General features: G+C 45.9%; 2 pseudogenes across 1 annotated transcript; one reads left to right on the top strand and one right to left on the bottom strand.

The window, feature by feature from the left end:
- Nucleotides 1-16,733: 16,733 nt before the first annotated feature.
- Nucleotides 16,734-18,867, top strand: LOC125515185 (uncharacterized; annotated as a pseudogene).
- Nucleotides 18,868-21,496: 2,629 nt separating this feature from the next.
- On the bottom strand, nucleotides 21,497-24,286 carry LOC125514813 (uncharacterized; annotated as a pseudogene). The gene is made up of 4 exons (XR_015607364.1): nucleotides 23,918-24,286; nucleotides 22,331-23,828; nucleotide 22,260; nucleotides 21,497-22,193 (listed from the first exon to the last, which is right to left on the bottom strand). The product of XR_015607364.1 is annotated as an uncharacterized LOC125514813 (transcript).
- Between the last annotated feature and the right edge of the window lie 3,624 nt (nucleotides 24,287-27,910).

Here is a 27,910-nt window from a genome sequence, read left to right as displayed (position 1 = left end):
TGAACTTGCTTCAGATCCAATGCTGTAAAGAAATCTTGTGAAACCTGTTTCTGCGTACTTGTCCATCCGCAATCTCAGCTTTTCAATGCTTGGATCAGGCGGTTTAACCTTATAGAATTTTTTTCCAAACCGGTATATGCCATTAGTCCCCTTGTTGAACCGCCAGATGTTGGTTGCTTCATGAAACTCCGGTTCAGATAGTTCTGTCTCCAGTTTAACAGTGCACATACCAACGTACCTTGATCAAATGCATTTTTGAACCGGGATCCTCTAGCTTGTAGATTCCATCATGGCCAAGCAAGTATATGAGTGTAATTGGGTTCCTTCTCGCGTCACAGAGGCTCAACTGGACGATTTAGTCCTGATTGGTGCTTTAGGTAGCAAAGATACCATCCATTGGAGGGCTCCTGGCAAAGAATGCCCTCCCACACCTCGAGAAGGAGAGGTTGTTGTTTTCGTAGATCACTTAGCCCGGGGCTTTAAGCCGCCCGGTTCTAAATTTTACCGGGATGTTTTAGCCGATTTCCAACTCCATCCACAAGACACTGGCCCCAACTCTGTTACAAATATGTGTCACTTCCAAGTGCTCTGTGAGGTGTTCTTTCAAGAGGAGCCCACAGTGGAATTGTTCAGAGACCTTTTCCATCTAAACCGCCGTACTGAGTTTACTGATGGCTCTAATACGGAGTTGGGTGGCGTGGCGATTCAGAAAAGGAAAGAGGTCACATACCCTCACGCCAAGCTGCACAGCCACCCCAAAGAATGGAATCAGACATGGTTCTACTGCAAAGACACCTCCCCTGCTGGTGAGAATCCCTTGCCTGGCTTTCGTCCGGAGCGGCTCAGCAATACACACCCTTTTCCTCAAAGATTGACTGCCCAGGAGAGAAGCAAATATGCTCCCCAACTGTCAAAGCTCAGAGCCTTTATGGCCAACGGTTTAACAGGGGTTGATCTCGCTCGTTGTTGGATATCATGGAGCATACTGCCCCTTAGTCAGCGCTCTGGTTTGATGTGCGAGTATACTGACATTGTTGATGACCCACTGCGACATTCAAAAATCCAGCTCTCCAATGAAGAAATCACAAAGGCTGTGAATAAGATGCTGAATGAACCGGAACACGTCTGCGCTAGAACCAGCCTGCTTCCCTTCTGTGCCACCAACAAACCGCCAGCTGTAAGACTTTGATGTTTCTCTTTGCTGAATTTGTTATTGATATGTCTGGTCATTGTTTAATATCAGTGTCTATGTAATCAGGGCAATGATCCGTTTTGGAGCAAAAAACTGCCGCAAGAGAAACCAGAAAAACCAGACAAACCGGAAAGAGCAACTCGGCAAAAGACTAAAGCTATGAAGAAGACTGCCCACAGGAAAAGAACCATGGCATCTTCTAATCCGGCCCCTGATGATGATGTGGATAATCCGGACCTTGAGGTAGAGCTTGACTCACTTGGTTTATTTTTCATGCGTTTTATTGATGATGATATTTGTCAGGATGATGCCGAAGCCAGCCACGCGGATGCTGCAGAGGTAATTATTCTCTCTTCCGATTCAGAACCTTTGCCTTCACAAAAAATCCGTCAGGCAAACCGGAAAGTTAAATTTTCTCATCCTCTTGCTTATTTGGATCCTAAATTTCTTATGAAGACCCAACAACACGAAGCTCGTCGCACAACCCGGCACAGCGGCCAGGTAGTTACCTCCGCCGGTTTACCGAACAGTCCGGTTCGGAAACCCCATTCAGAGGTCTCTAATTTGCTTGTCAGTGCTTGTCCTAAAGCGGGCTGGTTTCGTCAACCTCTTAATCCGTCTGACTCCGATTACCAGGTTACTTCGCACTCATCTTCTGGCGAGTCATCGGCTACTCAGCTGCCACCGCTCAAAACGGTGCTTGGGTAAGCTATACTTATTGTGATATTTACAGTACATCGCCTTAGAACATATGATGTATTTGATTTTGTTATTCTTATCAGGGCCAAACCTAGGCCAAGCAAGAAAGCCCGCCTGGACAAAGCGGCCGAAGAATATTCCGTTCTTGAGCCAGGCAAGACACCTGATCTTGAAGCGGCTATTCCTGAGGATATACCCAACGATCCACCGCAGCAAGACGACGATCTTATTGCTGAAGAGAGACCTACTGATGCCTCAAGTCCTGTCAATCAGCCCACAGGCTCCATCCGGTTTGCAAGCTCCACCGGTCCAGCAAAACCTACTGACAAGCCAACAACTCCAGTGCAAACCGGTGGTACCAAGGATGATGAGGTTGTCATTACTGGCACTGGCCATACTGAGCCATGCAATCCTGTCGCTTTGTCCAAACATTCTGCCAAGGAAGAATTTGCTGCCTTTGGCAAAGGCAAGTGGAACGCTGATCTGACGACTTACGCTGCTCTGAACGCCCAAGATATCCATTCCGGCTATCTGAACCGGCTGTATACCAGTCGCGACTATGAAGCCGGTCTGGTTAATATGATGAAAGATAAATATGAGGTAACTTCCATATGCTCCTTCCTGCTTGTATGCTTCCATTCTTGCTGACTCTCCTGCCCCCAAGGGACGGTTTGTAATATTCTTTCAAACTAGGACTTTCTAATATAAATCTTGATGCTTTGAAATTCGCTGATGTAGCCCCCAAGGACCGGTTCAACTTAGCGTAGTTAAACCGATACTTTAAGTAATTGAAATTGCCGCATCAGAATATATATGAGCAAATAGCCATTAGCCCCCAAGTGCCAAGTTGAATACTTGTATTGATCTTGGGACTTTGTAAGCAATTGAAAGATGAAGATCGAATATGCATTAGCCCCCAAGTGCCAAGTGCATAGTTTTTTATGTGGTTGGTACTTCAATCCTTGTACCGTTTTGTTGAAGCATATAACTATCTGCATGCAGGCTGAGCTGAAGATGAAAGAAAACCAAATCGCCGACCTCCAAGAAAACCTGAAAACCCAACAAGCTGAAACCTCCAAAGCAAAAGAGGAATTAGCCAGCGCTTTAAGCGCCATGGAGCAGCTTAAGGAGAACTTCAAGAAGAAGCAGGCGGATTGGGCCACTGAAAAGTCCACTTTAATCAAACGAGCAGAGGATGCCGAGGCTGCACTAAAACCGGTGGCGGATGAACTGACCAGTATAAAGCTGCACGTGCATACTATGGCCACTTCTATCTTTAGTAAACCAGTTTGACTTCTGAGTTGACTCGGCCTTCTTACAGAGCTGCCGGTTTAACCCTTATGATATTTCAGGGACACGCACTGGTCACTTGGGGTCAGATGTGCGGAAAAAATTGAAAGTCGTCTACACGTTGGTCGAACAACTGTTTACTGGCGCACAGCGGATCATCTGTACCGCATCTCACAACAAACCGGCGCCCACTTTGATTCAAGATACCCTGATGAAACTGTCGATGATTCCTGCCCGGGTTGAAGAGCTGAAGAAATCTGTTGCTCGAACCGGTGCGATCAATGCCTTAATGCGGGAAAAAGCCTGGGTGCCGGATTTTGATCCTATTGAAGCGGCTCAGGGCTATCCCAGCTTGAAAGAAGATGGGTCAGAATTTAGTGAAGCGGATCAGCGAGCCATAAACCGGGAGGTGCGTCCGCTAGCTTGTCAACTCGCTGAAGAAGCAGACTTGTCTCGTTATCAAGCTCAATATGATAATCAGAACAAGCGAATAGCTGCCCCAATTCATGAGTCGGAAAATCTTATCCCTCCAATCCGTAAGCACACATACGCTCCCGATATTGACACGTCATTGCTGATCCATGATGAAGCTGTTTTTGAAGCATTAATGGGAATCGACTGGACAACTGTTGATTTCCAGCCACTGGGTAGAGAAACGGAGGCTGAAGCGGCGCATGATGACCCACAACCATCAGGCCAGGCTGGTGACCAAGCTTGAACCGGAAGCCGGTTTTGAAACTGCCTCTCCTTTGCGAAAAACAATGATATTATTATGGGCACTGTGTTGCCTTGTAATAGACTAGCTATTACTTTTGATGTTGATATGCCTTCGTGCATAATTTGTTCTTCCTGTGGTGATGAACTTTCCAAAGCACTTTCTGCAATAAAAAACTCTTCAAGTGCCACTGCGGTTGTACCGTCCGGTGGAATATGATGTCTGCATATATGAAGTCAAAACATCCAAAAAATTCTTAAGTATATAACCAAATTTTTGCGATACATAATACTTGCCATCGTTGAGCATGAAGTTGGCTTGGCCAATCTTGAAGCAGAGTTTTACAAACCCACACTGTTGGAGGAGATAACAGCTCCTGTATATATATGACGCTGGTTTACCAGGTAAACCATGTTGGGTTATAATAAACAACGTGTTACTCCATAAGAGGATGTTAACAACAAGGATCAAACCGGGCAAATAGTCTCCGGATTGACATGAACTGTGTTCCGTCAATTGTGGTTAAAAAACTTTGTCGGTTTAAAAAATGCAATAAAAAGCAAAAAAAAACCTTCAAAGAAAAGTGTGAAACAAATGCAATGACAAAACCGTTTGCAAAAAAGGTTTATTTGAGCTGATCAAATGGCGTTACCATGGCCAAACACGACCAAGCTCACGTTAGGTGTAACTATGGTTCTAGTCCGCCAGGTCTCCAAATGAAACCGTGGCATTTATGCCGACCAAATGGCATGGTCATGGTTCGGGTTCGACCAAGCCCCCAAGTGATTCTGTGGCCTTAGGCCGATCAAGAGGCATGACTGGTTCAGACATGACCAAGTCCCCAAGTGATCTGGTGGCTCTTGCCTATCAAGAGGTATGGTATTGGTTCGGACATGACCAAACCCCCAAGTGATATAACATGATGCTTTTAAAAAGAGAACTCAAGGGGTAAACCGGAGGCCGCTTTAGAGCAACTCCGTGTAACCTCACATGATGTAAAGAACAGATACCCCGCTTTAGCTGAGGTTCCAGTTTATTATATTTAATCATAATATATACATTGTCGTAATATGTACATAAGTATAGCCAATGGCTCGGGTATAATAAGGCCGAAGATGAGCTATGTTCCATGGCCTGTTGGTTTCCTCCTCTGATGTGCGTGAGTCTTTATGCTCTCGAATATCGATCAGATAGTACAACCCGTTATGCAGATTCTTGCTAACCACGAAAGGCCCCTCCCAAGGTGGGGATAGCTTATGCATATCAGTCTGATCTTGGATGAGCCGAAGCACCAAATCTCCTTCCTGAAAGGTTCTGGTTCTGACCCGGCGACTGTGATAACGACGAAGATCCTGCTGGTAAATCACCGACCGGGCGGCTGCGATGTCACGCTCTTCATCCAACCGGTCTAGAGCATCTTGCCGTGCCGTCTCGTTGTCCGCTTCAATATAAGCCGTCACACGAGGTGAATCATGACGGATATCACTGGGGAGAACCGCCTCCGCTCCATAAACCATGAAGAACGGTGTGTATCCTGTTGATCTGTTGGGTGTTGTATTGATGCTCCATAACACAGATGGTAATTCTTCTACCCAGCAACCCGGCATTCTCTGCAAAGGAACCATGAGCCGGGGCTTGATGCCTCTCAAGATCTCTTGATTAGCTCTTTCTGCTTGACCATTGGACTATGGGTGTGCCACTGATGAAACGTCAAGCCGGATGTGCTCCCGTTCGCAGAACTCCTTCATGGCACCTTTGGACAAATTGGTACCATTATCTGTAATGATACTGTGCGGAAAGCCAAATCGGAAAATCACCTTTTTGATGAACTGAACCGCCGTGGCCGCATCACACTTGCTAACAGGTTCTGCCTCCACCCACTTTGTAAACTTGTCAACCGCCACCAGGAGGTGGGTCTTCTTATCTTTGGACCTTTTGAAAGGCCCAACCATATCTAGCCCCCAAGTCGCAAACGGCCAAGTAATTGGAATCATTCTCAATTCTTGAGCCGGTACATGAGCACATCTTGAAAACCTTTGGCAACCATCACATCGTCTAACCAGATCCTTCGCATCAGCATGAGCAGTTAACCAATAGAAGCCATGGCGAAACGCTTTAGCCACCAGAGACTTTGAACCGGCGTGGTGACCACAATCTCCTTCGTGGATCTCACGCAAAATTTCACGGCCTTCTTCAGGAGACACGCAGCGTTGAAAAGCTCCTGATACACTGCAATGATGCAACTCACCGTTGATGATAGCCATGGACTTGGATCGCCAGATTATCTGCCGGGCCAGAATCTCATCCTCTGGCAACTCGCCCCGGTTCTTGTATGCCGGATAAGGAAGCGTCCAATCCAGAATAACATGAAGAGCTACCACCAATTGAGCCTCCGGATCAGGAATAGCCAAATCCTCTTCACCAGGGATCTTGACCGACGGGTTATGCAGCACATCCAGAAAAACATTGGGCGGGACCAGTTTGCGCTGAGAGCCCAGCCGGCTTAAAGCGTCCGCCGCTTCATTTTTCTGCCGGTCCACGTGGTCCACCTGATAGCCTTTGAAATAACCTGCAATAATATCCACCTCACGATGATATGTTGCCATGAGTGGGTCCTTGGAGTCCCAAGTGCCAGACACCTGCTGAGCCACAAGGTCCTAGTCATCGAAGCACTTAACTCGACTTAGATTCATCTCCTTAGCCATACGGAGACCATGGAGCAAGGCTTCATACTCAGCTGCATTGTTAGTACAAGGGAACATTAAGCGGAGAACATAACAAAACTTATCACCTCGTGGGGAAGTTAATACAACTCCAGCCCTCGAGCCTTCCAATTGCCTGGATCCGTCAAAATGGATGGTCCAATACGTATGATCCGGCTTTTCTTCAGGTGCTTGCATTTCCGTCCAATCATTGATGAAATCAACAAGTGCTTGAGACTTAACCGTTGTCCGAGGCACATACTTCAAATTGTACGGCCCCAGCTCTATAGCCCACTTTGCAATCCGGCCAGTTGCTTCCCGGTTCTGGATGATATCTCCCAAAGGAGCAGAACTGACCACCGTAATTGGGTGCCCTTGGAAGTATTGTTTAAGCTTCCGGCTTGCCATAAAAACTCCATACACCAGCTTCTGCCAATGCGGATACCTTTGCTTGGACTCGATTAGTACCTCGCTGATATAATAGACCAGTCGTTGAACCGGATGCTCCTTACCTGCCTCCTTTCGCTCCACCACAATAGCCACGCTGACCGCCCGAGCATTGGCAGCAACATATAGCAGCAACGGCTCCTTGTCAATGGGAGCGGCGAGCACCGGCGGATTGGCCAATTGCCGCTTTAAGTCCTCAAACACTTCATCAGCGGCGGAACTCCAGACAAACTGATCCGTCTTTTTCAACATCTGATACAAAGGGATTGCCTTCTCACCAAGACGACTGATAAACCGGCTTAATGCTGCAATTCGGCCGGCCAGTCGTGGAACATCATTGATACATTTTGGTTTAGCCAGGGAGGTGATGGCCGTGATCTTCTCCGGATTAGCCTCAATTCCCCTGTTGGACACCAGAAAACCCAATAGCTTGCCCGCCGGTACACCAAAGACACACTTGTCCGGATTAAGCATCATCTTGTATGTCCTAAGGTTATCAAAGGTTTCCTTCAAATCATCAATCAAAGTCTCCTTCTCCCTAGACTTAACCATGATATCATCCACGTAAGCATGTACATTACGGCCGATTTGCTTGTGAAGACAATTTTGTACACACCGTTGATAAGTTGCCTGGGCACTCTTGAGCCCGAAGGGCATAGACACATAGCAGAAGGCTCCAAAGGGAGTTATAAATGTCGTCTTCTCCTGGTCCTTAACTGCCATTTTGATCTGATGATAGCCAGAATATGCATCCAAAAAACTTAAACGCTCACAACCCGTCGTAGCATCAATAATTTGATCAATACGGGGGAGGGCAAAAGGATCTACTGGACAAGCTTTATTAAGATCTGTGTAATCCACACACATGCGCCAGGTGCCGTTTTTCTTGAGGACCAGCACCGGATTGGCAAGCCACTCAGGGTGAAAAACTTCAACAATAAAGCCAGCTGCTAAGAGCCTGGCTACCTCTTCTCCAATCGCCTTGCGTCTTTCTTTGTTAAACCGGCGAAGGAACTGTTTCACCGGTTTATATTTAGGATCCACATTAAGTGTGTGCTCAGCGAGTTGCCTCGGTACACCTGGCATGTCAGAGGGCTTCCATGCAAAAATGTCCCGATTCTCACGGATGAACTCGATGAGCGCGCTTTCCTATTTCGGATCCAAGTTGGCACTGATGCTGAACTGCTTGGACGAATCGCCAGGTACGAAGTCAACAAGCTTAGTTTCTGCTGCCGATTTGAACTTCAGGGCCGGATCATGCTCCGTAGTTGGCTTCTTCAACGGAGTCATGTCCGCCGGATCAACATTGTCTTTATAATACTTCAACTCCTCGGTGGCACAGACCGACTCTGCATAGGCCGCATCTCCTTCCTCACACTCCAAAGCGATTTTGCAGCTTCCGTGAACCGTTATTGTCCCCTTGTGACCCGGCATCTTGAGCTGCAAATACACATAACAGGGCCGAGCCATAAACTTGGCGTAGGCCGGTCGCCCAAACAGGGCATGGTGTGGACTTTGGATTTTCACCACTTCAAACGTCAATGTCTCCGACCTGGAATCATGTTCATCCCCAAAGGCCACTTCCAGAGCTATCTTACCAATGGGATATGCTGATCTGCCACGCACTACACCGTGGAATACTGTATTAGACGGTTTGAGATTCTTATCTGTTAGTCCCATACGACGGAAGGTCTCATAGTACAGGATGTTAATGCTGCTCCCTCCATCCATGAGCACCTTGGTGAACTTGTAACCTCCGACCTGAGGCGCCACCACCAGAGCCAACTGACCCGGATTATCGACCTGGGGAGGGTGATCTTCTCTGCTCCATATGATTGGCTGTTCAGACCAACGTAGATAACGGGGTATGGCCGGTTCAACAGAGTTGACCGCCCGCCTCTGAATCTTCCGGTCTCGCTTGTCCAAGCTAGTGGTGAAGACATGGTACTGCCCATTACTCAACTTCTTTGGGTTGCTCTGGTAACCTGACTGTTGCTGCTGTTGGTTGTAACAACCCTGGTTGTTCTGACTATTTTGACCATTATGTCCGCCCGGATTACCATTGAATCCTGAACCGGAACTTCCTCCACCGTAACCCGGCCCGGATCCTGAGCCACCGCCAGATTCGTGATCATACCGGAAATTATTAGAATTCTTGAACTCCTGCATAATAAAGCAATCCTTCCAAAGGTGGTTTGCTGGCGCCTCCTTCGTCCCATGTCTTGGACAGGGCTGGCTTAGCAGATAGTTTAGGCTGTTTGGGTTAGGGTTGGGTGCTCCATTACGATTTTTCGGTCTACCCTTGCGTCGCTGGCCATTGTCCTGTGCGTTGGTATTAGCCACAAAGTCCATGTTACCATCCGCTTTATGCTTGCCTCCACCACCATTGCCTGCCCAGTGATGCTGCTGACCTTTGGAGATGCTGTTCTTCTTCCCTTTCCCGGTCTTGTCATCATCAGATTCGGGATCCTTGGTACTATCAGAATCAGCATATTTCACCAAAGCGGCCATGAGGGTCCCCATGTCGGTGCAATGATGCTTCATCCGTCCCAACTTCAGCTTCAGGGGCCCAAACCGGCAGTTGCCTTCTAGGGTTAATACTGCGGTGTCAGCGTTGATGCGGTCTGAGGAGTGCAACACTTGTGAAACCTGGCGCACCCAATGAGTCATTGATTCTCCTTACTCCTGGACGCATGCAGCTAAGTCCACTATCGACATAGGCTGTTTACAGGTATCCTTGAAATTGCTGATAAACCGGGCTCGTAACTGGGCCCATGAACTGATAGAATTAGCCGGCAAGCTTTTTAACCAAGTACGGGCCGTTCCTTCAAGCATCATGGTAAAGTATTTCACACACGTCGTGTCATCCACATCAAGCATTTCCATGGCCATCTCATAGCTCTCCACCCATGTCTCTGGAGGTTGATCCGCCGTGTAATTTGGTACCTTGCGCAGGCCTTTGAAATCCTTGGGCAGGCGCACGTTGCGTAAAGCGGGGATAAGGCAAGGCACCCCCAAAGAACTAGAAGTAACACCAGGTTCAGTCAAGGTGGTTGGACGAACCGGCGTGAGCTGCCGAGCCTGATGCTGTGTGGCTAACTCGGCCTCCCTGCGCGCGCGGGCCCGGTCTACTACTCCCTGAGCGTTATCAGCACCACCCGCCGGGTTGTTGTCACGGGGTGCTCCACGTTGTTCATTACTCGACACTGCTGGTTCATCCATATGTCTGCTATAGCTCCGGCTTGGACGGGGGGTCGAGTGGATCCGGTCGCGGCTGTACGAGTACGCTTCCTGTTGGGCCAAAGCTGTCCTCAGAAGTTCCTTGACCCGTCGCGTCTCTACTGCCTGCGGCGAGTCACCTTCAATTGGAATGGCCTCCAGCCGTGCAGCAGCGGCAACAAGATTGTCCATTGGGTTGGAGTAGTGACCCGGAGGTGTTAAAGTAGCCTGAGGTATAACGGTGTTTTGACGAGGCGGGTCCATCTGACGAGGCTGAACCGGTGCACCGGTCCCAGGGGCTTCTGTCCGGTTTCCCTCCAGCAGATTGCCGGTTCTTGGTCCTGGAGTGTTGAAAAGGTCTCTGGCCTCGAAAACCGGAGGTAAACGCGATCGGTGCTTTCTCCTCATGACTTCATGCGACGCGCTCTGGTCCAACATAAGCCTGTAGGCTTGTGCGTCTAAAGCGGCCCGCTCTGTGGCCATCCTGGTGTCCTCAGCCGCCAGATCCGCCTTGGCCTGGGTGATCTGTTCCTTTACCTTTGCAACCTCCGCATTGTGAACATCCTGATCCGGCGGATTAACTTCCGCCATAAGCACAGCCAACGCATCAAATAGCTCTGATAGAACCTGAGCCGGCGGGCGCACAGGGCCTCCTGCCCCGCCAGCCGTCGCCGCTGCTGAACCAGAGATCGTTGTCGCAGCTGTCGAAGAATGAAGTGTTGCTTGTGTTCCGGCCATGAATATTCCAACCCGGTTGGTCAGATCAGAGGGGTCCGGAATACTGTTGCCATCGGAACAGCCCCCAATCCGTCCATCTTGTAGCTGATAAAGATATTCGGTTTCTCCGGTCGATGACTCATCATCAGAATAAACGACGGTATCGCCGCGAGATTCCGATCCACCCTCATAACTTCCTCCATGGATGACTCCCACGAAGGCACGTTTCATGGCCGGTTTAACCCGGGCAGATCGCGCACGCTGAGCCGTCTCGACGAGGTCGGCGCAGATGTCCGGCTCAGGGCCCGGTTCACCAATCTTGCCAATGAAAACGTGAATGCCACCAAAGGGGACCCGGTACCCGTACTCAATTGAACCGGCCTCGGGGCCCCAACCTGCGTCGTCGATGTAGAGCTTGCCGCGACGACTCTTAGTCATCCGGCCTACAGCGTAGCCCTCGAGTCCTTCAAAGCGGCCCTCCAAGAACCGGAAACCATCGTGCGATAGCCCCACGGTGGGCGCCAACTGTCGTGGTTTTGTCACGGCAGATGTCCTAGAGAAAGGACTTAATCGTGGAGCCATCGCGACGGGTTAGCTTGAAGGGGTTAAAGCGGACATAGGGACGCAAGAGAGTTTATACTAGTTCGGCCCCTTCGATCAAGGTAAAAGCCTACGTCTAGTTGTGATGGAATTGATGGGGTTTCGATGACTAGGGAGCAAACAAGCTTCGCCTATGTCTCGAGTTGTTGTCTGTTGTCCTTAAACTGCCGCCGGGTCGTCCCCTTATATACACGGGTGACACCCGTCGGTTCACAGAGTCCCAACACCGGTCGATATTCGTATCCGGGTTGGTCTCTCCTTATTCCTAACTTACAATACAAGCTTATATACAACTTCCGGTTTACAACTACAAGTCTTGAACCGGCTACGGGCCTTAGGCCCTCATCTGCCTTCTTGGGCTTTATCACTTCTGGAACTACTGATGAAGTTGACCCAGCCCAGATAGGCCGGTTTACGCCCAGCAGTAATATCCTCAACAAGACGGTCGACTTTCCCCGAAACCCTAATCCCCGATAATTTTTGGCATACTTTGGCGCATCATAACCCCCTCATCGTAGCTCTGATTCGTGTGTGTAGCATATCAAAATGTTTGTCTCGACGAGTACATCATATCATCTGATTGCATCATTTTCATTTGAGCTCATCTTGATGCCCGAAATGATGTTGGAAGAGGGCTATGTGATGATTATGTCAGATCTGTTTCAGCAAATGCCCTTTTTTCATTTTTGCCATGATTAATGTGTGCATGCTATGATCCTGAGCTCTAAATGTGTTTTGAAGAATGCCATGCCATCTTTACAGGGGTGTATGCCATGTATTTTTGTGATCTTTTTGGTGACTAGCACAAACATGCAAAGTAGCTTACTCAATGATGCTGATTTCAGGGACTTAGAATTTCACAAAGTCCTTGCCCTGTCTTTATTTTTATGCCATATGTTCATGTTGTTTCCTAGTGATCCGTGCCTCTTTTGAGGATGATCAGTAAGGATGTTTTGTAGATAATGTTGTGCTCTATCCATCCATGTCTTTGTTTGCAATTATGGAGCACCCTAGCTTGAGTCAATCGAGCTCTACTTTTGCTATAAAATGTTCATCGCAGATTGTTAACATGTTTTGCAATTTTGCCATGCCTTGCTTTGCCATGATATGTTCCTATAGCATGTAGTTACCATGCTCTAAACATTTCTTCCTGATGATAAATTCCTGACTTGTGTTAATTTCACCAAGTCTGAAACCTGTTATCTTTTGTAATTTTTCCATGCTTGTTTGAACCTGTTAATGAGTGAACTAGCCGTAGCTCAGTGTTCATCTTTTGTCAAGCATCATGGGTGGATCCCTGCCATGTATTTTATTGTCATGTTTGAGTGCATTAGCTTATTTATCTTGATGCATTTAGAAGGCTACTTGTTGTTTATCACAGACCGGTGCCATATTTGTTTTGCTTGCCATTTCCAAACCATGCATCCGATTCCGGTGATCTTTATATCGATTTTGACCGAAATCAACTCCCCTTTCCAGTGGCACTATTGGATTTCCAAGTTGAGGCCAGGTTCAATCTTTCCTTTCCAAATCTTGCATATGCATCACATACCGCATCCCGCATATCATACCATGTTTGCATCATGTTGCTTGAGCATTGCACGTGGTTGATTGTGTTCTTTTTTGCTTGTTGTTATTGCTTGGGTAGAGCCGGGAGACGAGTTCGTGATCGAGGAGCCCGTTGAGTTGGCTTACGAGGATCAAGGCAACTATGAGAACTTTGCAGGCAAGATGACCATACCCTCGAAATCACTTCTATCTTTGCTTGCTAGATGCTCGCTCTTTTGCTATGCCTATGCTACGATACCTACCACTTGCTTATCATGCCTCCCACATTGCCATGTCAAACCTCTCACCCACCTTGTCCTAGAAAACCGTTGTTTGGCTATGTTACCGCTTTGCTCAGCCCCTCTTATAGCGTTGCTAGTTGCAGGTGAAGATTGGAGTTCATTCCTTGTTGGAACTTGTTTATTGTTGGGATATCACCGTATTATCTTGTTTATCTTAATGCACCTATATACTTGGTAAAGGGTGGAAGGCTCGGCCTTATGCCTGGTGTTTTGTTCCACTCTTGCCGCCCTAGTTTCCGTCATATTGGTGTTATGTTCCCGGATTTTGCGTTCCTTACACGGTTGGGTTATAATGGGAACCCCTTGACAGTTCGCCTTGAATAAAACTCTTCCAGCATGGCCCAACATTGGTTTTACCATTCGCCACCTAGCCTTTTTCCCTTGGGTTTCCCTTGGGTTTCCCCGGGCCAGTGCTTCTCTAAGTGTTGGTCCAACTGAGCGATGTCCGGGGCTACCAGGGGCAACTCTGGGCTGGCCTTCCCGACGTCTGGCTCATCTAAGTGTGCCCTGAGAACGAGATATGTGTAGCTCCTATCGGGATTTGTCGGCACATTCGGGCGGCTTTGCTGGTTTAGTTTTACCATTGTCGAGGATGTCTTGTAACCGGGATGCCGAGTCTGATCGGATTGTCTTGGGAGAAGGAATATCCTTCGTTGACCATGAGAGCTTGTGATGGGCTAAGTTGGGACTCCCCTGCAGGGATTTGAACTTTCGAAAGCCGTGCCCGCGGTTATGAGCAGATGGGAATTTGTTAATGTCCGGTTGTAGATAACCTGAAACTTTACTTAATTAAAATGCACCAACCATGTGTGTAACCGTGATGGTCTCTTCTCGGCGGAGTCCGGGAAGTGAACACGGTGTTGGAGTAATGCTTGGCGTAGGTGGTTCTAGGATCACTTCTTGATCATAGTTGTTCGACCGTGCCTTTGCCTTCTCTTCTCGCTCTCTTTTGCGAATATGTTAGCCACCATATATGCTAGTCGCTTGCTGCAGCTGCACAACATACCTTTACCTTACCTATAGGCTTAAATAGTCTTGATCGCAAGGGTGTGAGATTGCCGAGTCCCCGTGACTCACAGTTTACTTCCAAAACCAGATGCAGGGACCGATGATACCGCTCCAGATGATATGACCGAGCTCAAGTGGGAATTCGATGAAGACTCTCGTCGTTACTACATACGTGTCTTTCCCAGATGATCAATAGTGGTGCCCAGTTGGGGCGATCGGGGACTTTGTCGCATTTGGGGGTTGATCTTTATTTTGGTTCCGTAGTCGGACCTTGAGTGTATTGGATGATTGTAATGACTTATTTATGCAATTGTGTGACGTGGCGAGTGTAAGCCAACTATGTACCTTTCCCCTTTATTTATGTACATGGGTTGTTTGCGAAGATTACCTCACTTGCGACATTGCTTTCAATGCGGTTATGCCTCTAAGTCGTGCTTCGACACGTGGGAGATATAGCCGCATCAAGGGCGTTACACGAGACCACTCGGATCCACATGACACGTCGGATTTTTAAAAGAGGACCAAAGTATGAAGGTCTACGTTTCAAGGCAAGCCAAGCCAATGAATAATAGGATATAGCCATAGTAGCACTCAATCATATGATCCACACACACACACACATGCACGCAACATTGTCCATATGATGGTGCAAATCACAGGGTGTGAGAAAGGGCAGGCGCGTTGTGAAGCTATTGGAGAGGAAATCATGGCAAAAAAACTATTTTCAGGTTAAAACATACATGTCTATGAATGGGATCGGAGTTATCGGTGCTAGGTGAATGGATGGGGTATCTCACATAAAAAGCTTAACACAAAAAAATGTAGAGGATAGCCAAGTACATGTCTATGAATTAACTTGGGATTATTGGGAGATGTTTGAGTGATGAACAAGGCATGAATCGACTTGGATCATATCTGTATTTGCTATTTAGTTTATAGTTTTGGAACATGGCTCAGTGAGGTTCTCAACTGGGTAGGCTGAAAATACCAAAATACATCATGAGTATTTTTCTAAACTATTTCCAGGTTAATGTACATGTGATAATAATATAACTATTTCTAATGTTTTAAAAGGACACATATATAATTTTGAACCGGGAGAAGAGATATCATAATATTAGACCTGCATGTTTTTATTCAATTTTCTGTTTCATTTTTTATCAATTCTAGCAAAATATGGGGTTTAGGGTTTTTTTTTTGCAGAAGAACAGGTTTAAATGGGTTTCATCGAAAATAAATTGTGATAAATATTTTTGAAGTGGTGATCACATGTCATGGTTAGTAAGATAATTTGATGACTTATTTATCACATTTCTAACAGTTGTTCTATTACGGTTGTAATTATTCAGCAAGATCCAAATAAAGAAGTAATAAAAGTCAATAAGAAGCAAATAACAACCATGTTTGTATTAACTTTGGATTTTATATTCATTAATAATAAAGATATAGATGTTGCAAATAACAAAATGTGGCAGAGGGCAATCTTATTAAAAGCATTTGTCTTGCATATTCTTTTTAATGCGGAAAATACTTCCAAACTATTTATCAACTGATATAGTAGTAGAGTGAACCAATATGGTTGGATCGTTAGGAAGGCAGTGGTATCCCTAGCCAATCGAAGTTCAAATCTTAGATTTGACATTGATGCTCGCATTTTCCTGTATTTATTTGAGGGCTTGCGGCGATGTGTGTTCAGTGAAAGCAGACGTTCTCGTCGACTACAAAGACGTCTGTGGCGACTTCGTCAATCTCAACGGTTCAGTCCCTCGGAGGTGCTCATAGGCATAGAGTGTGCATGTCTGTGTTCATAGAGATGAGTGTATGTGCGTATGTACGAGCATCTGCGTTTGTATTGTGTTCAAAAAAACTTTTATAGCAGTACAAATAACACCAGAAGTAACATGAATTATATTCAGGTTCATATATTACCTAGTAACGTCTACCATCACTGGTGCAAGCCGAGGAGGCACCATCGTTATTCGCTCCTTCCTTATCAGAAACAGGCAAAACTTGTTGTACTAGATAATTAAACTATTGATGTAGAAAAACCATGGAAGTCTCCATGGTGTAGAACTAGAATTGGTTTAACTTGTCTTAATTTAGGATTAATAACCAAATTCAATTTTTCTACCTTTTTTGAGGAAATCCGATTTTGGAGTACTGTATTCAAATTCGTTCTCTTTTACCCGAAAAAAAAATCGTTCTTTACCAAAGTATATTCAAATTCGGATAGACTGAGAATGTCCGAGTCCGGGTCAGGGTACGTCTGTTTCGGCGCTACATAGCCCAGGCCCAGCCCAGCCCTAACCCCACGCCTCCCCAGTCTTCCGATTCAGTTCGCGCGATAGGTAATCAGTTCGCCGCCGCGGACAATCCCAGGGTTTCCGCCGCCAAATCGCCGGCGAGATGTTGGAGGAGCTGCTCATCTTCACGCGCGGCGGCCTCATCCTGTGGTCGCTGGCCGGCGCCGCCGCTGCGCTGAAGGGCTCCCCGATCGACGCACTCATCCGGTCCTTCCTCCTCGAGGGCCGCTCAGCCTCCGCCGGGGCCGGCGCCGGCTTCACCCACGGCCCGCACGCGCTCAGGTGGACCTACGACAACGCGCTCGGGCTCGTCTTCGTCGCCGTCTACAGGCGGGTGCTCCACCTGCTGTACGTCGACGACCTCCTGGCCGCCGTCAGCGCGGAATTCGCGCGGATCTACAACCCGAGCCGCGTGTCCTACGACGAGTTCGGGGAGAGGTTCCGGCAGCTCCATCTCGAGGCCGAGGCGCGCGCGTCCCGTCCGCCCCCCGTCTCCGCGAAGCCTGCTCCAGCTTCATCCCCTGGCGCTCTCCAGCCCCATGGTGGCGTTGGCGGTGGTGGTGGTGGTGCTGCTGGTGGTGAGAAGATGGGTGATGAGTCTGGGAAGGATGACTCCGATGGTGAGCCTTCCAGGCAGGCCAAGCACAGCTCAGCAGCAGATGGTAGCTTCAATGGTGTGGAAGAGAATTCTCATGCCGGCCATGGTGGTGTTGTCGTGGAAAGGGAGGAGGAAGGAGGTCCCAACAATGGGGCTTTTAATTTTGAAAACATAACAAAATTCCTTTTTCCACGCAATGATAAAGACAAGCGGAATAAACCTGTGCACAAGGATAAGAAGAAACCGAGACCAGGGAGAGACAAGAAACCTGTACCCAAGGATAAGAAACCATCCGAGAAGAAGTTGGATTATTCCAACCCGGCGGATCATGGCGGAGGGGCTGGGGAGCAGACGGCTGTCAACCAGGGGAAGAGCATGATGGATAAGGATGAAGCGGTGAGGAGCACAGCAAAGGATGGGTGGTTCTCCTCAATGTTCAGGAGCATTGCAGGTAGCAATGCAGAACTGAAGGAGTCTGATCTGCAACCTGCACTCAAATCTCTGAAAGACCAGCTCATGACCAAGAATGTAGCCGAGGAAATTGCAGAGAAGCTCTGTGAATCAGTCGCAGCCAGCCTCCTAGGCAAGAAGCTTGGATCGTTCACACGGATATCCTCTTCTGTTCAGGCAGCTATGGAAGAGGCTCTGGTTCGCATTTTGACCCCAAGGCGATCTATTGACGTACTGAGAGATGTTCATGCCGCCAAGGACCGTGGCACGCCGTATGTCATCGTCTTTGTTGGGGTTAATGGGGTAGGCAAATCCACTAACCTCGCAAAGGTCGCTTATTGGCTTCTTCAGCATGATCTTAGTGTCACGCTGGCAGCATGTGACACCTTTAGATCTGGCGCTGTTGAGCAGCTGCGCACACATGCTCGCAGGCTTCAGATTCCAATATTTGAGAAAGGATACGAAAGGGATCCAGCTGTAGTGGCGAAGGGTGCGATTCAGGAAGCCACCCGGAACAAATCAGACGTCGTTCTTGTCGACACCGCAGGGCGTATGCAAGACAATGAGCCACTCATGAGGGCACTCTCCAAGCTCATCAATCTCAATAACCCGGACCTGGTTTTGTTTGTGGGAGAAGCGCTGGTGGGAAATGATGCTGTTGATCAGCTCACCAAGTTTAGCCAGAAACTGACAGACCTTTCCACTGCTCCCACTGCTAGATCGATAGATGGCATCCTGCTTACCAAGTTTGACACCATTGATGACAAGGTTGGAGCAGCGCTTTCCATGGTGTATGTATCTGGAGCTCCTGTCATGTTCGTTGGCTGTGGTCAGTCTTACACTGACCTCAAGAAGCTCAACGTAAAATCCATTGTCAATACCCTCCTGGAGTGAATGCTGCGTGCTGCACTCGGATATTTAGTTCCTACATAACCTTCTTTTATCTGTTTAAATATCCATTACTTTGTCGTTATCGTTAACAATTATGTGTAATTCATGGTTTGATACTTATGTAAGGGCTGGAAATAGAAATTTCTATGTGTTACTTCTAAGATAATAATTTTCCATGTGTGATCATTTGATTCTTGTTTACTTGCTAGTTAAGATTACATGCAATTATTGTTTACTTGACCTTTGGCGCAAGAAGATTATGGTATAAGTGTACTTGAGCTCAGAGTAACAGTTGGTGTGCTGTTCACTTCTTTCCTTCAAGTGCTACAGTAAAATCTATTACTATCGTTTTTGTAATCTTCTCTCCGATGTTCTTTTGTGCATGAACTATTTGATCATCCTAATTTTGGCTAACAACATTTTTATTTTCTTTCTCTATGGAAATGACGAGCATTGCATAAGGTTTTTTCATTTTATCCTACTGCGTTCAGTCACGCCTACTGAAGTTGTCGCTTCAGTTCTGGTACTTTATCGCTTCAGTTTTTTGGTGCTTTGTCGCTTCACTTTCAGTCATACTTTCTTTCTCTATCTGTACAATTTTGGTGCTTTGTGGCTTCAGTTTCAGTCGTACCTCTTCTGCACATACTAAATTGTCTGGTGAGGATGCCACATGTAAGATATAGCAAATGGATTAATTTTCTGCTATACAATAGGGATATTACAAGCAGGTAGCCCGTAGAGGCCTAACCCTCCTTCACCCGACTCCCCACCGTGATTGCTTTATCTTCATCATCACTCTGTCAGCTGCATTTCACTGTAATACTGACTTTATGACTTGGTATATCAGTTTGCGACAACGGTAGTACATTGTGATGTTTTCAGATTTTCTTGAAGTTTCCTGATGCTCATCTAGCTCTGGGTGCTTGCCCCGAGAGCATGCTGGAACTCGGCTCCGTTCTCCTGGCTGTTTTCTCATCATATGGTTTGGAAAATTTGGGCCAAAGGAACTGGTTGGCCTTGGGTCTTCAGTAAAAATAGCATGGGATAGGTACATGGATCAGTCGTGAAAAAAAGATAGAAAGAAAAAACTATCACTAGCATGAAACTGTTATCATGAGTGAGAATTTTAGAATGTTTTGAGGACGCAGCAAGCGTAGAACCATAAACTGTGTGCTGCAATCGCATATTTACTTCATAAATAAGCATTGTTATCTTTTTAAATCTCCATGACTTTGCCGTTGTCACTAATAATTATGTGTAATTCATGGTTTGCTACTTATGTATAAGGGCTGGAACTAGAAATTTCTGTGTTACTTTTAAGAAATTTTCATGTATATTCATTTGGCTCTTATTTACTTGCTAGTTAAGATTACAAGAAATTATTGTCTACTCAATCTTTGGAGCAAGAGGATTATGGTACAAATTTCAGTTGAGCTCAAAGTAACAGATGCATGTGGTTCAATTATTTTGTTTTGATACAAAGTGCTAGCAAAATTTATTTTCATCTTTTGTAAAAGAGAGGATCGACTGTGTGCAATCAAGCCTACTGAAACTTGTTGAGTGCCAATTCCATTGATGAAACAGATGATATTCTGAACAATTTTGGTACTTTGTCGCTTCAGGCTGAAGCTTGCAATCTGTATCCAGTTCGCTTTATTTGCCAACCTCTTGTACGCATAATAAATTTTCTTGTGCTAAGCACGGATCATGCAAATGAATTAATTTTCTGCTATACAATAGAGGCGACATCCTGATAACAGTGTCAGTCTTCCCTCACCTGACTCCCCCTGTGATCCCTCTCCCCTCATCGTCAGTCTGTCAGCTTACATTGTGATGTTATCAGATGTTTCTCAAAGTTCCCTTATGCTCCTGTATCACTGAATATCCAAGTTGCAAATTCTATCGGATCGTGTTGGAACTCGGCTCCGTTCTCCAGATTGATTACGTATCATACTCATAGATTGCAAGTGTGTGCCAAAGGAATGGTTCCAAAAACAAAGTGTGCCAAAGGGACTAATCTAAATATATAGCATAGGATGGCTACATGGATCAGTTGTAGAATCAAGTTAGAAAGAAGAAACTGTCACTAGACATGAAATTGTAATCAAATGGGCTCCAGAAATAAGAGAAATGCATGCAGATATAATGGCAAAGGCTATGCAATGAGAATTTCAGAATGTTTTGAAGAGACAGCAAGCTTGCAACCATAAACTTCTGGAGCAGAGCAGTCTAGAAAGCACCCTCCATTAATTACTTCGAATTATAAGCACATGAAAAAAATAGGGGATTCAGTCTCAACAGACACCTTTTTCATAGTTGAATTGGCATATTGTCTTTCAGAGAGCTGCTTTAGTCATGGAATATTCCTTCGTGGACACTAGACAGGATTATCAATGAACTGAACATCCTCAAATAATAAGCCATCTCACACCGGATAAATTGTTCAGATGCACGCATTTGGTAGCCTCATCGAGACTTCTGCAATATTATCCAGACATCAACATTTTCTGATTTTAGTATAGCTGAGTAACATTATTATCGTGCATCACATGTTGCTCAATTCTATGGTAATCACAGAGGTATTTTTAGTATACCAAATAGATGTTTTTATCTGTGAATATCAGTAAGTATCACAGAGCGAATAGGTGTTTTAATCTCTGACTATCAGTGAGTATCACAGAGCGAGAACTTCAAGCCTTTGTAGCAAAACAGTATTGTAAGGGCAAGAACTGTACCAAATGAGAGTTGTCCTTTGGTGAGATCTGTTTCCGAACCTGTGGTGTATAGACAGCACCGTCGCCGGGCAACTAAGTAAAACTCAATTGGCAATCAATGTCAACAAAAAACACATTATCTTTTCATTTTGTCAAGCTAATCTGGATCTGACAGAAAAAAATACATTGGGTTAAAACGTACACGCCAAAAACACCATTATATTTTCAGTTCCATCAGATCAGCTATCTAATCAGGCAACACTCTAGTAATTTGCAATTACTTAGTGTACTTTGATGCTGACATGCAACATTTACCAAAGAACAAACTGAAGCACCAATCTGAATTACCATTTAGCTTCTTACTTAGATCAGCAGTTTAACTATCAAGTCAATGTGCCAGTAAAAGTAACACATGAAACAGTAAGAAGTTTTTGCTGCGACAATAATTGAAATAATGCAACAAAGTTCTCCATCCAATATGATGCCAGAAACATAAATTGTAAGATACAGGCTAACACTTTTGCCCAGCATCGATTCTTCCATTTTTGCAACAGCCACCGAGAAGTGCTGCATAATTAAACTAGGCCTCACACCAACCGGTACCATAGCATTAGGTATTCTGAAAGCTTCTTCCATCTTGGCAACTAGGCAATATCCACTGGTAACTGAAGTAAATGTAATAGCATCAGGCCTCTCACCAGTGGGTTTAACCAAGTCAAAGATAATGTATCCTTCCATTACCATTACCCCTCTGCAGCCTATGACCAATATTCTTGTTCTTCATTTCGGTAACCAATTCTTTGAATCACCATGACGAAAATAGCCCTGGATCATGCACCTGTAAATAGTTGTGTCATGAGGTACCCTGAATCAATTCTTTGGCTTTTCCGCGGTCTAGGATGGATACCCTTGGTCTTCATTTCAGTAGTCAATACCTTTGCTTTCAAGAAATCACCATGATTTAAGTAACCCTGAATCATGCACCTGTAAACAGTTGAGTTATGTGGTACTCCCATATCGATCATCTCATTGAATTTTTCCATAGCATCATCCATCATGCCCACTCTGCAATACCCGGTTATCACAGCTAAATATGTGACTTCATCAGGGTTCACTCCCTGCTTCAACATGTCTTTGAAGAAAAGCATAGCTACATCCATCATTCCACACTTAGCATATGCATTAATCAGTATGTTTAAACAATGGAGATCGGGTACAATACCGTCTCTTGCCATCAGCTCACAGAGATCAGTCATTTCAACAAGGGATCCTTCTTTAGCGTACCCATAAAGCATAATAGAGTATGAGACTATTAGGTTTATGGCCCTTCTCAGGCATGGAATAAAAAAATTCTGCAGCTTCTTTGATTTTTCCATGCTTGCAAAGGTAGTCCATGACTGTGTTGCAAGTAAAAACAGTTGGTTTGACACCTTGACTTCTCAATTTTTCCAACAACCTAACGACCTCTTCAAACTGGCCTGAAATGGAATATCCATGGATCAGGCTAGTATATGTAAAAATATCCGGTCGAACACCATTACCAACCATTTGTCGAAGGGCCACCTCTGCCTTGTCCATTGCTCCTGCTTTGCACAATGCATCGATAATGGAGCTATACGTCACCACATTAGGCACGACCCCCTGCTGCATCATTTCATGGAATAGAGAGCATGCTTTGCTTAGTTCACCCTCCTTAATTAAGCCATTGATTACCCTGTTGTATGCCACCAATCCAGGGTAGTGGTCAGCTCCCTTTTTGGCCTTCATCCGGAGCAGGTCAAGTGCACATTGGCTCCTCCCATTGTCACATAAGCTCTTAATAATTATTGAGTAGGAGATGCTATCAGGCAGCTCAGGCATCCTGTAGAGCAGCATGTTGAGGGCCTCCTCCATCTGCATCATGTCACAGAGGCACTTCAATAGGCTGTTGAAGGTGATGATGTCCGCCTTGATGCCTGTCTTGAGGAGGAAGCCGAAGAAGGCGGGACCTAGGTCAGGGTGGCGCGAGCGGCAGCAGCAGTCAATTAGTATGTTGTAGGTGTAAATGTTGGGCTCTATCACCCGGCGGCCCTCTCGAGCCATGCGGTTGAAGAGAGCAATGGCTAGAGCAGGGCCGTCGGTGCAGGCAGCGGAGGGCAGCGCACGCGCGAGGGCGGAACGCTGATACCGGAACGGTTTGGCGCAGCAATTTGTCGAACAGTTGGTGTGCGCGCTCCGGCTGGAGCGTCCCAGAGCCCAGATGATCCTTGAGTTTGTTTAGCAGCTGGTTGGCGCGTGAGGAGACGGTGCTGGAGGACGAGCCGGGTCGGACGCGTGGCATTGCCGCAGATTAGGAGGTCTTGCTCCTTCCTCCGGCGGCGAATGTCAGACACTCAGCCCAACTTGGAACTAGACTGAACTTCCTTTCCAGGCTTAGGAGCAGATCCTGTAAATCTGTAACCAAATTCAGATGGGCTGCCAAATCATTTTGGTTTCTACTCAACGGTCGAACCTTCAGCACAGAAATCCAAGCTTGGACTCACCGAAACATGCAGTTTCCACTCTCCTGGTAGCAGGCCGTGGGGGTTCTCTTCTCGCAACAATGCCGAAGACCGGGGTGAGGGTGAGAGGAATGCAGTCGCGGCGCAGCGCAGGGTCCGTCCTACCCGTGCCCTTCGCGGTGGTGGCCGGCGTCCTCGTCGGTGGATGGCGCGGAGCGAAGCCGGCGCTCGGAAGAAGATGGTACATCCATGAGATGAGGAAGAGAGATAGCGATGGAGGAAGTGGGCAGCGACGGCGTGTTGCCTGGCAGGCGGCCAGAGTGGGGGGAGTGGGTTGAAGCAACAGAGAAAACACACGAGGAAACCAACCATCCTCAAGCATAGGACATGAATTGATGGGTTTGCAAGGCGGCCTTTGCTGCCATGCTTGAAAGTACGGCGGGTAGCAAGAGGCACTGTCAAGATGATCAAGACCTTATCATAAGCATGAACACCTCTAGTACTGATAGCATAGAGGTTAGGGGTGATTTAGATATGAGTGTGGCATGTAAAAGAGTGTGTCTTGAGAGAGTTGAAACTGTAGTAGGCTTAGATGGGTCTATTGTGCATGTAACAGAGGAAGTAGATGGTGGTGAGGAGGTGGTTGAGGGTAGAAGGAGCGAATTTGTAGGGGAGGAGAGAGATGTTGAGGACACTGCCAAGGAAGCTACCGGCCCTGGGGCTGCCGGTCAACTGACGGGCGCGCTTGACGACGCCCGTCAGGAGCCATGAAAATGATATGTTGAAGCTGTCGAGGGTTGGGTCGCCCTAGGACAGTCCAAGAGCTTGTTTGTCTCACTAAGACACATCGACCCAATGTTATCTTTCTTTCCGAAACAAGGCAAAATAAAGAATATGTTGAGAGTTTGCGGTATCGCTTGGGTATGAAAAATGTTTTCTCTGTTTCTGTGCCAGGCAACGGTGGTGGACTAGCGGTATTTTGGGATAATCTGTACACTTTGGAGTTGAACAAATATGGTGAACACTTCATCGACATGTACATTTACAATGGTGCTGGAAGTAAATGGAGAAGTACATTTGTCTATGGGAAACCGAAGGCGAGCCAAAGGTATGTGATGTGGGAGCTGTTAAGACGAATTAAACCTCTTGGGGCTGGGCCGTGGTTTATGGTTGGGGATTTTAATGAGGCAATGTGGCAGAATGAGCACTTTTCTCGGATTAAGCGAGCGCAAAAACTTATGGCTAATTTTCGTGAAGTTCTCTATGATTGCAACCTATTTGATTTGGGTTTCCATGGAGTTCCTTGGACTTACAATAATAAGCAGGAAGGCAATAAAAACGTGAAAGTTAGGCTAGACCGTGCGGTCGCTTGCCCTCAATGGTCTTTTATTTTTCCCAACTGCAAGGTCTCTCATATTATTAGTTCCAGATCTGATCATTGTCCTATTCTTATTGAATTGATGGGTGCCTCTCGCTCCGGTCCGTTTGTTAAACAGTTGAAATATGAAGCGTACTGGGAGAGAGAGGAAGCGGAACTGAAAGTACATATTGAATCATGCTGGAACAAAAGTTTGCACGTCAATGATCTGGGAGATGTGGCAAATAATTTGGACAAGATGATGAAATCTCTTCATGGTTGGAGTAAGGTTCACATAGGCTATCTGCCAAAAAAGCTTGAAGCTGCGCGTAACAGGTTAAATGTGCTATTTAAGAGAAATGATCATAATGCAATAGAGGAGAGGAAGAAAATACTATCAGAGATGGATGAGTTCCTAATAAAGGAAGAAATTATGTGGAAGCAGAGATCATGTTTGGACAAAATGAGATGGGGGGATAGGAATACTAAATTTTTTCATAGGAAAGCCACTTGGCGAGCGAAGAAGAATAATATTTCTGCTATTAAAAGAAGCGATGGATCTCTGTCTCAGGATATGGATGAAATCAAAGGTATCGCTAACTTATTTTTCAAGAACCTGTACTGTTGTGATCATACAGTTAACCCATCTCGTATTATTCCACTTGTTAAACCGTTGGTGAATGATGAAATGAATGAGGAGTTATGCAAACAATTTTCTGAGCAAGAAATTAGTGACGCACTTTTCCAAATTGGGCCTTTGAAGGCGCCAGGACCTGATGGGTTTCCAGCCAGATTCTTCCAGAGGAACGAGGGTTTGTCAAAGAAAGATATCGTTCGTGCCGTACAGCAATTTTTTCTTTCAGGAATTATGCCCGAAGGGATTAATGATACTACCATTGTTCTTATACCTAAAGTGAAGAATCCCCAAGAGATGAAGGATTTTCGACCTATTAGCCTTTGCAACGTCATATATAAAATTATTTCCAAGTGCCTCGTAAATAGAATGAGACCCCTCTTGGATGGTATGATTTCTCCTACTTAAAGTGCCTTCATTCCTGGAAGATTAATCTCTGATAATGCTCTCATCGCTTTTGAATGTATGCATTCGTTGAATACTTTGAAAGATAGTCGTGGTGAATATTGTGCATATAAGTTGGATCTTGTCAAAGCGTATGATCGTGTGGACTGGAAGTTTCTGGAAAGTATGCTTGGAGCGTATGGCTTTGCGCCAACTTGGATAAAGTGGATTATGGCGTGTGTTACATCAGTAAAATTTTCAGTGAGATTTAATGGGCAGTTACTGGAGTCTTTTCATCCGTCGTTTGGGCTTAGGCAAGGAGATCCATTATCACCATACTTGTTTCTCTTTGTGGCTGAAGCGCTTTCTTTGCTTTTTAATGATGCTTCGGCAAGACGGGTGATTCAAGATTTTTGTTTGAACAGATATGCTCCAGGTATCTCTCATTTATTATTTGCTGACGACAGCCTTCTGTTTTTTAAGGGTTCTGTGGAGCAAGTTTTGGCCGTCAAAGGTATTTTGACTGCTTATGAGGAGGGTACAGGTCAATTGTTAAGCCCAGAAAAATGTTCCATTTTGTTTGGGAAAAAAGTTGCTTTGGAAGATCAGGTGTCCATTTTGGTTATCCTTCAGATCTCAAGTGAAGGATTTGATGATAAGTACCTGGGTTTACTAGTGCTGGAAGGTCGTATGAAGGCGGACAAATTTCAATCTACCAAAGATAAAGCTATTAAGCGAGGGGAAGACTGGGTTGAAAAATATGCTTCCAACGGGGTAAAGGAAATTCAAATCAAATCTGTTATTCAGGCCATTCCGGTCTATGGCATGAGTATTTTTAAATTTCCCGTGTCCCTCTGTGATGATTTATCGCAAATTATTCGGAATTTTTGGTGGATGATGATGAGAATAGAAGGAGAACTCATTGGTTGGCTTGGGATAAGATGACAAGACCAAAAGGTGAAGGGGGTATGGGCTTTCGTGATCTCAGGCTATTTAATCAAGCACTTCTGGCCAAACAAGCATGGCGTTTATTGGTTTTTCCGGACTCTTTGTGTGCTAAGGTGATGAAAGCAAAATATTATCCGCATGGACATCTTATTGATACTGTATTCCCGCAATCGTCATCGCTTCCGTGGCAAGGTATTATGCATGGCCTCGAATTATTGAAACAGGGTGAAATCTGGAGAGTTGTTGATGGGACCAGTATAAACATATGGAGAGACAATTGGATTCCTAGGGAGTCTGGCCTGAAGATTGCTGCCAAGAAAAACAGAACAAGGATCAAATGGGTGTCCGAGTTATTTAGGTCAGATACTAGGAGGTGGGATGAGAATCTCATCAGGCATCTTTTTTACCCTCATGATGCAGAAGAAATCTTAAAGCTGCGCATGCTGAATTTGGGTGAGGGAGATTTTATTGCCTGGCATCATGAGAAAAGTGGCATGTTTTCAGTTAAGAGTGCGTACAGGCTTGCTCAGAACCTCATGGACTCGAAGGTTAATGTGGGAAATTCTAGTGTAGTAGTAAATGGGGAAAGGAGGATCTGGAATATTATCTGAAAAGCTAATGTCCCTCAGAAGATTAGAATTTTTGCTTGGCGGGTGGCTTCAAATAGTTTGGCAGTTCAAGTTAATAGGGTTAAACACCATCAAGCAATCCT

Source organism: Triticum urartu, chromosome 6A (genome assembly GCF_056163025.1).
Source record: "Triticum urartu cultivar PI428250 chromosome 6A, HENAU_Tu73, whole genome shotgun sequence".
In the NCBI taxonomy this organism is placed as follows: Eukaryota; Viridiplantae; Streptophyta; class Magnoliopsida; order Poales; family Poaceae; genus Triticum; species Triticum urartu.
The sequence above is the reverse complement of the archived record's forward strand: the minus strand, read 5'-3'. Positions and strand labels throughout refer to the sequence as shown.